The 12,076-nt window shown below is 38.7% G+C and overlaps 1 long non-coding RNA gene across 1 annotated transcript in view; it reads left to right on the top strand.

Moving 5' to 3' along the window:
- LOC107159681 overlaps positions 1-4,375 on the top strand; it is a 111,884-nt gene extending 107,509 nt beyond the window's left edge. Inside the window, exon 3 of the long non-coding RNA XR_001505773.2 lies at positions 3,451-4,375. This is a non-coding gene — a long non-coding RNA (uncharacterized LOC107159681). The remainder of the gene's footprint in view (positions 1-3,450) is intronic.
- The last annotated feature ends 7,701 nt before the right edge of the window (positions 4,376-12,076 follow it).

Genomic DNA, 12,076 nt, shown 5'->3' with positions numbered 1-12,076 from the left:
GATGTCGGTACTCAAACCCACCAATCACAGTCATTGGTCGTGGCCTTGCAGGCCCAAAAAGCTTCACTTGCTGAGGCCCTTACTACTGCCTGCGCCTCTTCCAGTGGCACTGGGAAAGGTTTTTTAATTTTTTTATGGATTTGATTAACAGGGCCACTTCAAAAGAGAGTGCCCTACAGGACGAATAAAACCCTGTGCCCCACAGGGACGTCCCTCAGGCCAGACTAAGAAGCAAACTCTGCCTAAGATGCCTTGCCCCCGTGTAGAAAGGGATTCCATTGGCGGAGGGATTGTAAGTCCAAATTTGGTATTGAGGGGAAGCCTTTAAACTAATAATGGGGCACCCTCCATCCCCTTCACCCAAAGGAGGCACTCCGCCTAGTGGTCCACCTAGGGCCCACTGGACAGTCCCAATAATCCCGGGAATTAGGCCAAAAATGGATATCTTCATAGCAGGGAAAAAGTTCTGCTGCTTGATTGACACTGGAGCGGATCGGGCAGTATTAAGGAAAGAGGAGGTTCCCCCACAGTGGAAGCTGATTCCCAGACCTCAGTTATTGGGGGTAGGGGGTGATACAAGGTCTGAAGAAACCAAGGATTGGCTTACTTGCAAGGATGTAGGTGGTAGTCAGGGAGACATATGTCCTCTGGTGGCATCGGCCTGACAGCTAAGCTGCTGGGACAGGATATTTTGGGGGAAACTGAGGTGTTCATCACTACAGATCACAAAGGGATATATGATGATATCCTAGAGGAAGAGGAGTACCAGCAACAGTTTGGCCTATCAGGTTCCCTTAGCAATTACCGGGGGATTCACTTTTTGGGACATCGAGGCAGAACACTCCTGCACTCAGTGTGAGGCCTCATCCCTCAATCATAGAGGCCGCTGTTCCCACCATTCAATGGCTTCCAGGCCCTCTAGTGTGGGTGGAACAGTGGCCACTTCCCCTAGATAAACTACAAAATCTAAAGGAGATAATATCAGAACAATTGACCCTAGGGCATATTAGGCCCTCCCTGAGCCCTTGTAATAGTCCTGGACTGACATAAAAAAGGCCACAGGGAAATGGAGAATGTTACAGGACCTAAGAAAGATTAATGAGCAGATGATTCCCGTTGTCATCCCCTTTCGAGGGCTACCCTGGATCCCCTCCATCTCTCGGTATTTGACTCTCATTGTGATTGATATCAAGGATTGCTTCTTTTCTATTCCCCTTGATCCCCAGGACTGTGAGAAGTTTGCCTTCTCCATTCCCTCTGTTAACTTCCAGGGCCCAGACCAAAGATACGAGTGGGTGGTGTTACCCCAGGGCATGGCTAACAGTCCAGCTTTTTGTCAACATTATGTTTCACAAGTCCTGCAACCCCTTTGGAGGCGATGGGACATAATTCTATGTGTTCACATGGATGACATCATTATTGGGGCGGCCGACACCAAAGTGTTAGGCTCCACCTATAAGGAACTCCAGACTCTCTTACAAAAGGGAACATTACATATATCTAATGACAAGGTCCAGACCTTACCCCATTTTAAAATTCTAGGGGTCAAACTTAAGTTGGACTCTGTCTGTCCCCTTAAGCCTCAATTATTTTTCCAGTCGTCCTACACCTTGGTGGAATTACAAAAACTGTTGGGCGAACTCAACTGGTTAAGGCCTTGGCTTCACCTGCGTATAGAAGACCTGCGTCCACTTTTCGAGTCTTTAAGAGATAAAGTCCCCACAGATGTCATCACAATGACTCCATCACATCAATTGATATTCCAAAAGATTCAGTCAGCCTTAAAAGCGGCACAATTGGCTCCCTATAGGCCCCAATGCCCCCTCTGTCTTTGAATCCTCCCCTCCCCAGTTAGGCGAGCCCCTTCAATGGATACATGCATCTGTGGGAGGGGCCCCTAGGTTTCTATTCCCAACTTGACCAGTTGGCTGACCTGATAGTTAAGGGTAGGGATATTTCCCTGAGACATTATGGGTGCAATCCTGATGTGCTAGTAGTCCCCTACCGGCTGTCAGACTTTTGAGTGGGTCAGAAGAAACCATAGTCAGGTATCCAATGCCTTGGAGGGTTTCATGGGAAAGGTGGATTGTCATTATGGTACTTTGAGATGGGTGACATCATTCTTGAAGTTACAATGGACCGCCCCACCATACTTTTTTCCACCAGATCCCTCATTAAAGTGGTAAATATCTTTACTGATGGGGGAAAAGCAGGATCTTTCACAGATCATTCCCCTGCCAATGAAGGGTACTTACCCACTATTTTGAGCCAGTTACGGGATCTGCACAATTTAAGGAACTATATGCAGTTGCCCTGGCCTTAACCCATGTCCATGGACCAATGAACTTGTTTTCTGACAGCCTATATGCAGTCAACTTGTTACCAACTCTAGTGTCAGCATATATTAACTTGGACAAAAACCCAATTACTCCTCTAATGATTCAAGTCCGATCCTTGTTGAAAGAGCGGGCTGAACCCATTTTTCTGCAGCATCTCAGGGGACACCAAGAGTTACCTGGAATCTTGACATGGGGGAACCAAATGGCTGATTGATTGGCTACCAATGGGACTATCATAACTACTGCTCAGTCTCAACAGAACCTTCAGATGGCTCAAGGACTTCATGATCTTACTCACTTAAACTGGAGAGGGTTACATCAAAGATTCCCCCTGATTCCCATAAAAGATTTTAAAAAGATCATAAGGACATGTAAATCATGTATGCTGTTTTTACAGGTCCCACCTCTTCAATTCCTGAGGGGTCAACCCCAGGGGCCTCAGAACTGATGTGACCCACTATGCATCTTTTGGAAAATTAAAATCTATATATTTATGTCTATAGATACCTATTCACATGCTTGTTGGGCAACTGCTCAGTTGGGTGAAAAAGCTCAACACGCTGAAAGCCATTTCCTACAATGTTTTGCCATTTTGGGATTACCCTTACAGATTAAGACAGAATGGGCCCTGCTTTGTGAACAAATCATTACAAGAATTCTTCCAAACTTGGAATATTAAACACACAACTGGAATACCATACAATCCAAAAGGTCAAGCTATAATCGAGAGGCATATAAGACCTTAAAGGACCAACTAATAAAACAAAAAGGGGGAAGCAACCCCCCATGACCAATTAAGGACAGCCATGCTTACATTAAATATTTTAATTTTTTCCAAAGACCAACCTGTAACTGCTTTCCAGAAACATTGGTCTAATCAGACACCTTATGTGAAGGTAGAGGTCCGATGGAGGGACACTCTTACTGGATCATGGCGCGGTCCTGATCCCCTCATTAGTGTAGGGAGGGGATTTGGGTGTATATTCCCAATTGGGGAGCCAAGTCCAATTTGGGTACCCACTAGAGATCTAAAATACTGTTCACCAGAACAAAAATGATTACCCAAGAGTACCCTCTCTTGAGGTATGATTTTTTATTTTCTCATTTGTAGGAATGAAAAGACCATTCTGGACGCTTTGCCTGGTTGTGACCGCAGTCCTCATTGTCTCCCTCATGGCATTCATCATGGCCACGGGGATGAGAACTGGACTTGCTGGCCTCAGTACTTCTTTACAGATATACAATAATGCACCAAGTTGCCAGCACTATCTTGGACCTGCAATCTTAACTCGATTCCTTGGCTGCGGTAGTCCTCCAAAACCATTGCAGCTTAGACCAGCTTACTGCCCAAGAAGGAGGACTATGTCTGTTCCTACAGGAGGAGTGCTGTTTCTATGGAATGGGCTCCTCCAGTTTCTCAAGGATCAAGCCAGAGCTGTTCAACTGATAGTGGTCCGGCAGCAATATATCATCTTACAAGATACTGACTGTGAACCCTATGAGTTTGGCCACGGCCCCTACCAGGATGTGCAGATGTAAGCCAGGAGCAGAAAGGTTTCCTTCCTAGGCAATAGCCATCTTCTTCCTTGAAGCTTCCCATTGGGCCTGCAGGCCCTGCAGGTAGGATTACCCGAAGAGCTAGAGTGGTAGTCAGTGATGGGTAAGATCCCCAGAAGGGGACAACCTAAGACAGGCACACTCTCGAGTAAGGCAAACACCTGCTAATAAAACGAAAAGGGGGAGATGTAGGGCATGACTTGCTGCCCGCTTCCCAGTCTCGGGGCCAAACATGTGGCTGGGATGGCGCCTGGCGATCAGCCAGGAGGTGGTGCTGTGGGTGGTGATGGAAAAAACAGACCACCTCCAGGATAAGTCCAGGACTCTTCCACCCTCATGGACAGCTCGTGCCTTCCCTTACAGACCTTGGGATGGGTGTACATGTGAACTCGCTCCACCCCTCTGACCTTTATCCTGATTGGCTCCTGCGCATTATATTAGCTGTGTGTACTTCCTCAATAAATGAGATCCTGCTTTGACTGGTCTCCCTGGCATGTCTGATTGTCCTCTAGCGAGGGAAGGCTGGGTGCGGGCAGCCAGTCGACCTTTGCCTTTCTTGGCTCATCCTGGTCAGGGTGTGCTTTCCTCATCTCTCCTGCAGGTCAGGAGGAAACAGGGGGCTAAAAACCCTGACAATAAATCAAATGCATTCCTGTATATCAGTGATTAATCAACTTAAAGAGAAATTAGGAAAACTATCCCATTCACAATAGCCTCAAATAAAATAAAATACCTGAGAATCAATCTTACAAAAGTGGTGAAAGACCTCTACAGTGAAAACTACAGAACATTAAAAAAAGAAATTGAAGAAAACCTCGAAGATGCAAAGATCTCCCATGCTCTTGAATAGGCATAATAAATATTGTCAAAGTAGCCATACTATCAAAAGCATTATATAGATTTAATGCAATTCCTATTAAAATACCAATGACATTTTTTTATAGAAATAGAAAAAGCAATCATGAAATTTATTTGGGAAAAAATAAGAGACCTAGAATAGCCAAAGTAATCCTTAGCAAGAAAAGTGAAACAGGAAATGTCACAATACCAGAACTTAAATTATACTACAGTATAGTATAGTGACAAAAATTTCATGGTATTGGCACAAAAATATACATGTAGACTAATGGTACAGAATAGAGGATGCAGAGAGAAACCCACATAAATACAGCTATCTCATACTAGACAAAGTTGCCAAAAATATTCACTGGAAAAAAGGTAGCCTCTTCAACAAATGGTGCTGGCAAAATTGGAAATTCACATGTAACAAAGTGAAATTAAACCTCTATCTCTCACCCTGCACAAAAATCAACTCCAAGTGGATCAAATACTTAGACACTAGAACAGAGACTCTGTGCCTAATAGAAGAAAAAGTAGGCCCAAATCTTCACCATGTTGTCCTAGCATCTGACTTCCTTAACAAGACCCCTAAAGTGCAAGAAATAAAATCAAGGATCAATAAATGGGATGGATTCAAATTAAAAAGCTTCTTCTTAGCAAAGGAAACAATCAATAATGTTTGAAGATTGGGAGAAAATCTTTACCACCTCCAATAGAGCATTAATCTGTAGAATATATAAAGAACTCAAGAAATTTAACACCAAAAAAAGCAAAACAAAACCAAATAACCAATCAATAAATGGCCTAAGGAACTGAACCAACACTTCAGAGAAGAAGATATACAATCTATCAACAAATATATGAAAAAGTGTTCAAAATATTTGGCAATTACAGAAATGCAAATCAAAACTACACTAAGATTTTATCTCACTCCTGTCAGAATGGCAATCATCAAGAATACAGGCAACAATTAATGTTGGCAAGGATGTGGGGGGAAAGGTACATTCGTACATTGCTGGTGGGACTGCAAATTGGTGCAACCACTATGGAAAGCAGTATGGAGATTCCTCAGAAAAATGGGAATGAAATCACCATTTGACCCAGTTATCCTTCTCCTTGGTTTATACCCAAAGAACTTAAAATCAGCATACTAAAGTAATGCAGCCACATCAATGTTTGTAGCAGCTCAATTCACAATAGCTAAACTATGGAACTAACCTAGATGTCCTTCAATAGATGCATTGATAAGGAAAATATGGCATATATACACAATGGAATATGACTCAGCTTTAAAGAAGAATGAATTATTGAATTTGCCAGTAAATGGATGGACTTAGAAAACCGATGCTAAGCAAAATAAGCCAGTCCCTAAAAACCAAAGGCTAAATGTTTTCTCTAATAAGCAGATGCTAATTCACAAAAAGCGGGGCAGGACACTAGAGATGAATAGCATTACCTTAGATTAGGTAGAGGAAAGGGAAGTGAGGGGAGGGGAGGGGATGTGGGGATAGGAAAATAGAAAAACGAAACAGACATTATTACTTTATGTATATATGTTATTGCATTACCACTATGATTCTACAACATGTACACTTAAAAAATGAGAAATTATATCCCATCTATATGTATGATACATCAAAGTGCATAAATGCATCCTATTGTCATGTGTAACTAATTAAAACAAATTAAAAATTAAAAAACAAAAAAATTATATATATGTGTCTTCAGTCACATTAGAAGAGGAGTTAAAAACAGAAACTACAATAATACTGGATTTTATTTCAGGTTTGAAGATGAAATAAAAAACTTCCACAATAAACAAAAGTTAAAAGAATTTGCAGCTAGAAAACTGGTGCTTCAAAACATCCTTAGAAAAACATAACATGAAGAGGAAATGAAAAATAACTATGAAAATCAACAGTAGGAGGTAGTACAGTAAAGGAAAATCTAATCAAAGAGGGAAAACAAATCTAGTTAAATAACAAAAATAAACAAATATGGCTGGAAATACAAACCAATACCCTAAATGTTAGTGGATTAAACTCACCATTCAAAAGACATAGACAAGTAGACTGGATTAAAAAAAAAAGATCCAACAATATGCTGCCTACAGTAGACTCATCTGATAGGAAAAGACATATCCAGACTAAAGGTGAAAGGTTGGGAAAAATCATACCACTCACATGGACCTCAGAAACAAGAAGAGGTGTCCATACGCATATCAAATAAAATAGACTTCAAGCCAAAGTTAATCAAAAGGGATAAAGAAGGACACTACATACTGCTCAAGGGAACCATTCACCAACAAGACATAATCATTAATATATATGCCCCAAACAAAGGTACAGCTATATTCATCAAACAAACTCTTCTCAAGTTCGAGTCAAATGGACCACAACACAATAATCATGGGTTATTTTAATACATCTCTCTCATCACTGGACAGATCTTCCAAACAAAAGTTGAATAAAGAAACTATAGAACTCAATAACACAATTAATAACTTAGACTTAATTGAAATTTATAGAAAATATCAACCAACATCAAGCGGATACTCTTTTTTCTCAACAGCACGTGGATCCTTCTCAAAAATAGACCATATATTATGCCACAGGGCAACTCTGAGCAAATACAAAGGATAGAGATACTACCATGCATTTTATCTGATCATAATGGAATGAAATTGGAAATCAACGATAAAATAAGAAAGAAAAATTCCTACATCACATGGAGAATGAACAATATGCTACTGAATGAATAATGGGTTACAGAAGACATCAAGGTGGAAATTAAAAAAATTCTTAGAGGTAAATGAAAACACAGACACAACATATCAAAATCTCTGGGACACTATGAAAACAGTACTAAGAGGAAAATTCATTGCTTGGAGTTCATTCCTTAAAAGAAGAAAAAGCCAACAAATAAACAACCTCACACTACATCTCAAAGTCCTAGAAAAAGAAGAACAAATCAACAGCAAATGCAGTAGAAGGCAAGAAATAATTAAAATCAGAGCTGAAATCAATGAAATCGAAACAAAAGAAACAATTGAAAAAATTGACAAAACTAAATTGGTTCTTTGAAAAAATAAAAAAGATTGATAGACCCTTAACCATGCTAATGAAAAGAAGAAGAGAGAGAACCCAAATTACTAGCATGCAGGAAGAAAAAGGCAATATCACAACAGACACTACAGAAATACAGAAGATAATTAGAAATTATTTTGAAACCTTATACTCTAATAAAATAGAAGATAGTGAAGGCATCAATAAATTCCTTAAGTCATATGATCTGTTCAGGTGGAGTGAGGAAGATATATACAACTTAAACAGACCAATATCAAGTGAGGAAATAGAAGAAACCATCAAAATATTACCAACCAAGAAAAGCCCAGGACCCGACAGATATATAGCTGAGTTCTACAAGACCTTTAAAGAAGAACTAATACCAATACTCTGCAATCTATTTCAGGAAATAGAAAAAGAGGGAGTACTTCCAAATTCATTCTACGAAGCCAATATCATCCTTATGTAATTAATTATGTCAATTTTTCAATTGTTTCTTTTGTTTCAATTTCATTGATTTCAACTCTGATTTTAATTATTTCTTGCCTTCTACTGCTTTGCTGTTGACACCTCAAAGAAAGAAAACTTCAGACCAATATCTCTAATGAATATAGATGCAAAATCCTCAATAAGATTCTGGTAAATTGGATACAAAAACATCATGCACCATGATCAAGTGGGATTCATCCCTGGGATTCAAGGTTGGTTCAACATATGGAAATCAATAAATGTATTTCATCATATCAATAGACTTAAAGATAAGAACCATATGATCATCTCGATAGACGCAGAAAAAGCATTTGACAAAATACAGCACTCCTTTATGTTCAAAACTCTAGAAAAACTAGGGATAACAGGAACTTACCTCAACATTGTAAAAGCTATCTACACTAAGCCTCAGGCCAGCATCATTCTAAATGGAGAAAAACAGAAGGCACTCCCTCTAAAATCTGGATCAAGACAGGGATGCCCTCTCTCATCACTTATTCAATATAGTTCTTGAAGCACTGGCCAGAGCAATTAGACAGATGAAAGAAATTAAAGGAATAACTATAGGAAAAGAAGAACTTAAACTAGCACTGTTTGCTGATGATATGATTCTATACCTAGAAGACCCAAAAATCTCTACCAAGAAACTTTTAGAACTAATAAATGAATTCAGCAAAGTGGCAGGATAAAATCAACACCCATAAATCAAAGGTATTCCTGTATATCAGTGACAAATCCTCTGAAAAGGAAATGAGGAAAACTACCCCATTCACAATATCCTCAAAAAAAAAAAAATAAGATACTTGGGAATCAACAAAAGAGGTGAAACATCTATACAATGAAAACTATAGAACCCTAAAGAGAGAAATAGAAGAAGACCTTAGAATATGGAAAGATCTACCTTGCTCATGGGTAGGCAGAATTAATATTAATAAAATGACCATATTACCAAAAGCCCTACACAGGTTCAATGCAATTCTGATCAAAATCCCAATAGCATTCCTCACAGAAATAGAAAAAGCAATTATGGAATTCATTTGGAAAAATAAGAGACCCAGGCTAGCTAAAGCAATTCTAATCAGGAAGAGTGAAAAGTGGTATTGCTATACCAGACCTTAAACTATACTACAGAGTAATAGTAAGAAAAACAACATGGTACTGGCACCAAAACAGGCTGGTAGACCAATGGTACAGAATAGAGGACACAGAAACTAACTCACAAAATTACAACTACCTTATATTAGACAAAGGTGTCAAAAGCATGCTCTGGAGAAAGGATAGCATCTTCAACAAATGGTGCTGGGAGAACTGGAAATCCATATGCAACAAAATGAAATTGAATCCTTATCTCTCACCATGCACAAAAGTTAACTCAATATGGTTCAAGGATCTAGGGATTAAACCAGAGACTCTGTGTCTAATAGAAGAAAAAGTAGGCCCTAATCTCCATCACGTGGGGCTAGGCCCCAACTTCCTTAATAAGACACCTATAGCACAAGAATTAAAACCAAGAATCAACAAATGGGATGGATTCAAACTCAAAAGTTTTTTCTCAGCAAAAGAAATAATATGTGAGGTGTATAGGGAGCCTACATCCTGGGAACAAATTTTTACCCCTCACACATCAGATAGAGCTCTAATCTCTAGGGTATATAAAGAGCTGAACAAGATAAGCACCAAAAAACAAATAATCCAATCAATAAATGGGCCAAGGACCTGAACAGACATTCTCAGAAGAGGATATACAGTCAATTAACAAGTATGCAAAAAAATGCTCATCATCTCTAGCAATCAGAGAAATGCAAATTAAAACTACTCTAAGATACCATCTTACTCCAGTCAGAATGGTAGCCATTATGAAGACAAACAACAACAAATGCTGGTGAGGATGAGGGGAAAAAGGTACATTCATACGTTGCTGGTGGGACTGCAAATTGGTGCAGCCAATTTGGAAAGCAGTATGGAGATTCCTTAGAAAGCTGGGAATGGAACTACCATTTGACCCAGTTATTCCTTTTCTCAGTCTATACCCAAAGAACCTAAAAACAGTATACTACAGGGACACAGCCACATCAATGTTTATAGCAGCACAATTCACAATAGCTAAAATGTGGAGCCAACCTAGATACCCTTCAATGGATGAATGAATAAAAAATGTTACATTTATACACAATGGAATATTACTCAGCACCAAAAACAATAAGATCATGGCATTTGCAGGGAAATGGATGGCATTAGAGCAGATTATGCTAAGTGAAGTTAGCCAATCCCCAAAAATCAAATGCTGAATGTCTTCTCTGATATAAGGGGGGTGACTCAAAATTGGATAGGGAGGAAGAGCATGGGAAGAAGATTACCTCTAGATAGGGAAGAGAGGTGGGAGGGAAAGGGAGGGAGAAGGGGAATTGCATGGATGGTGGAAGGAGATCCTCATCGTTGTACAATGAAATGTGAATTTGGTGTCAACATATCTTGTATACAGAGATATGATAAATTGTGGTATAAAGGTGTCTTAAGAATTGTAATGCAAAAAACAACAGCAATAATAATAAGAGAGCTTATGTAAAAATAAATAAATTAAAAAATATTGAAACGTTAAAAAAATAATAATACTGGCTTTAAAATTTTTCCTGAATAGTTAACCTTATTAGTCCTTATTATTTTGTACGACTTTGAGTTAGTGATGTTTCCTTTCAGTCTGAAGTATTTTTTTAATATATTTTATTTTTTAGTTTTAGGTGGACATATTCATTTTATTTTTATTTGGTGCTGAGGATCAAACCAGTGCCTCGCACAAGCCAGGTGAGCACACTACCACTTGAGCCACATCCCCAGTCCCTTAACCTTTCTTGTTAAGCAGATCTACTAGAGGTTAACTTCCTCATTTTTATTTATTTGTAAATAAACAAAACATGATTAATTATTTTTATATGATCAAATGTGCTTAACGAAGTTTTACCATCTTAACCACTTAGAAGTGCAGATCAGTGGCATTTAGTACATTCATATTGCTATCCTTCTGACACCAACACCCAATCACAGAACTCACGGAATTTTTTTCATCTTGAAAAACTGCACCTTAGTTAATAATAACAATTCCCTTTACCCCCAAGGGCTTGGCAACCACCATTCTAATTTCTCTAGTAATTTGACTAATTGGTGTACTTTATATATGTTGGATCTTAACAATACGTGGTGTTTTTATGTGTGAGTGTGTGTGTGTTTATCTGTCTAAATTCCTGTACTTATAATAATGTTCTCAAGTTCCTCCATATCGGTCAGATACTTCCTTCAGATAGCATCAGTCAAAATTTCCTTCATTTTTCAGACCAAATAATATTCCATCATATATGTGTGTGCCAAATTCTTAAAATATCTCCTCAATAGACCCTTGGCTAATACAAATAATCTTTGTATGATTATGTGTGTAGAAATATCTCTTCAAGTCCTTTCTGGCTCCCTTCTGCCTCTCTGACTTCATCCCTCTGTCTCTTTAACTTATTTTCCTTGGCTGTTTCTTGTCTGTGCTTTTTATCTCCACCTTCCCCCAGAGGCCTGTGTTTATCCATTATTTCATATTTAGATTTTCTTAATTTTATTTTTAAATTAAAGGATATATAAACACAATAATCTCTCTGTATATAAATTGTTCTACTTCCACCCTGAAATCAGTACCAGCATCCTGCATTATATTCTTTCATGCCTTTTGCTATGATTGTTCACTTATATACAGTATATATATATATATATATATATATATATATATATATATATATATATATAAAG

The sequence above is a fragment of the Marmota marmota genome, unplaced genomic scaffold (genome assembly GCF_001458135.2).
Source record: "Marmota marmota marmota unplaced genomic scaffold, marMar, whole genome shotgun sequence".
Taxonomy (NCBI): domain Eukaryota; kingdom Metazoa; phylum Chordata; class Mammalia; order Rodentia; family Sciuridae; genus Marmota; species Marmota marmota.
The sequence above is the reverse complement of the archived record's forward strand: the minus strand, read 5'-3'. Positions and strand labels throughout refer to the sequence as shown.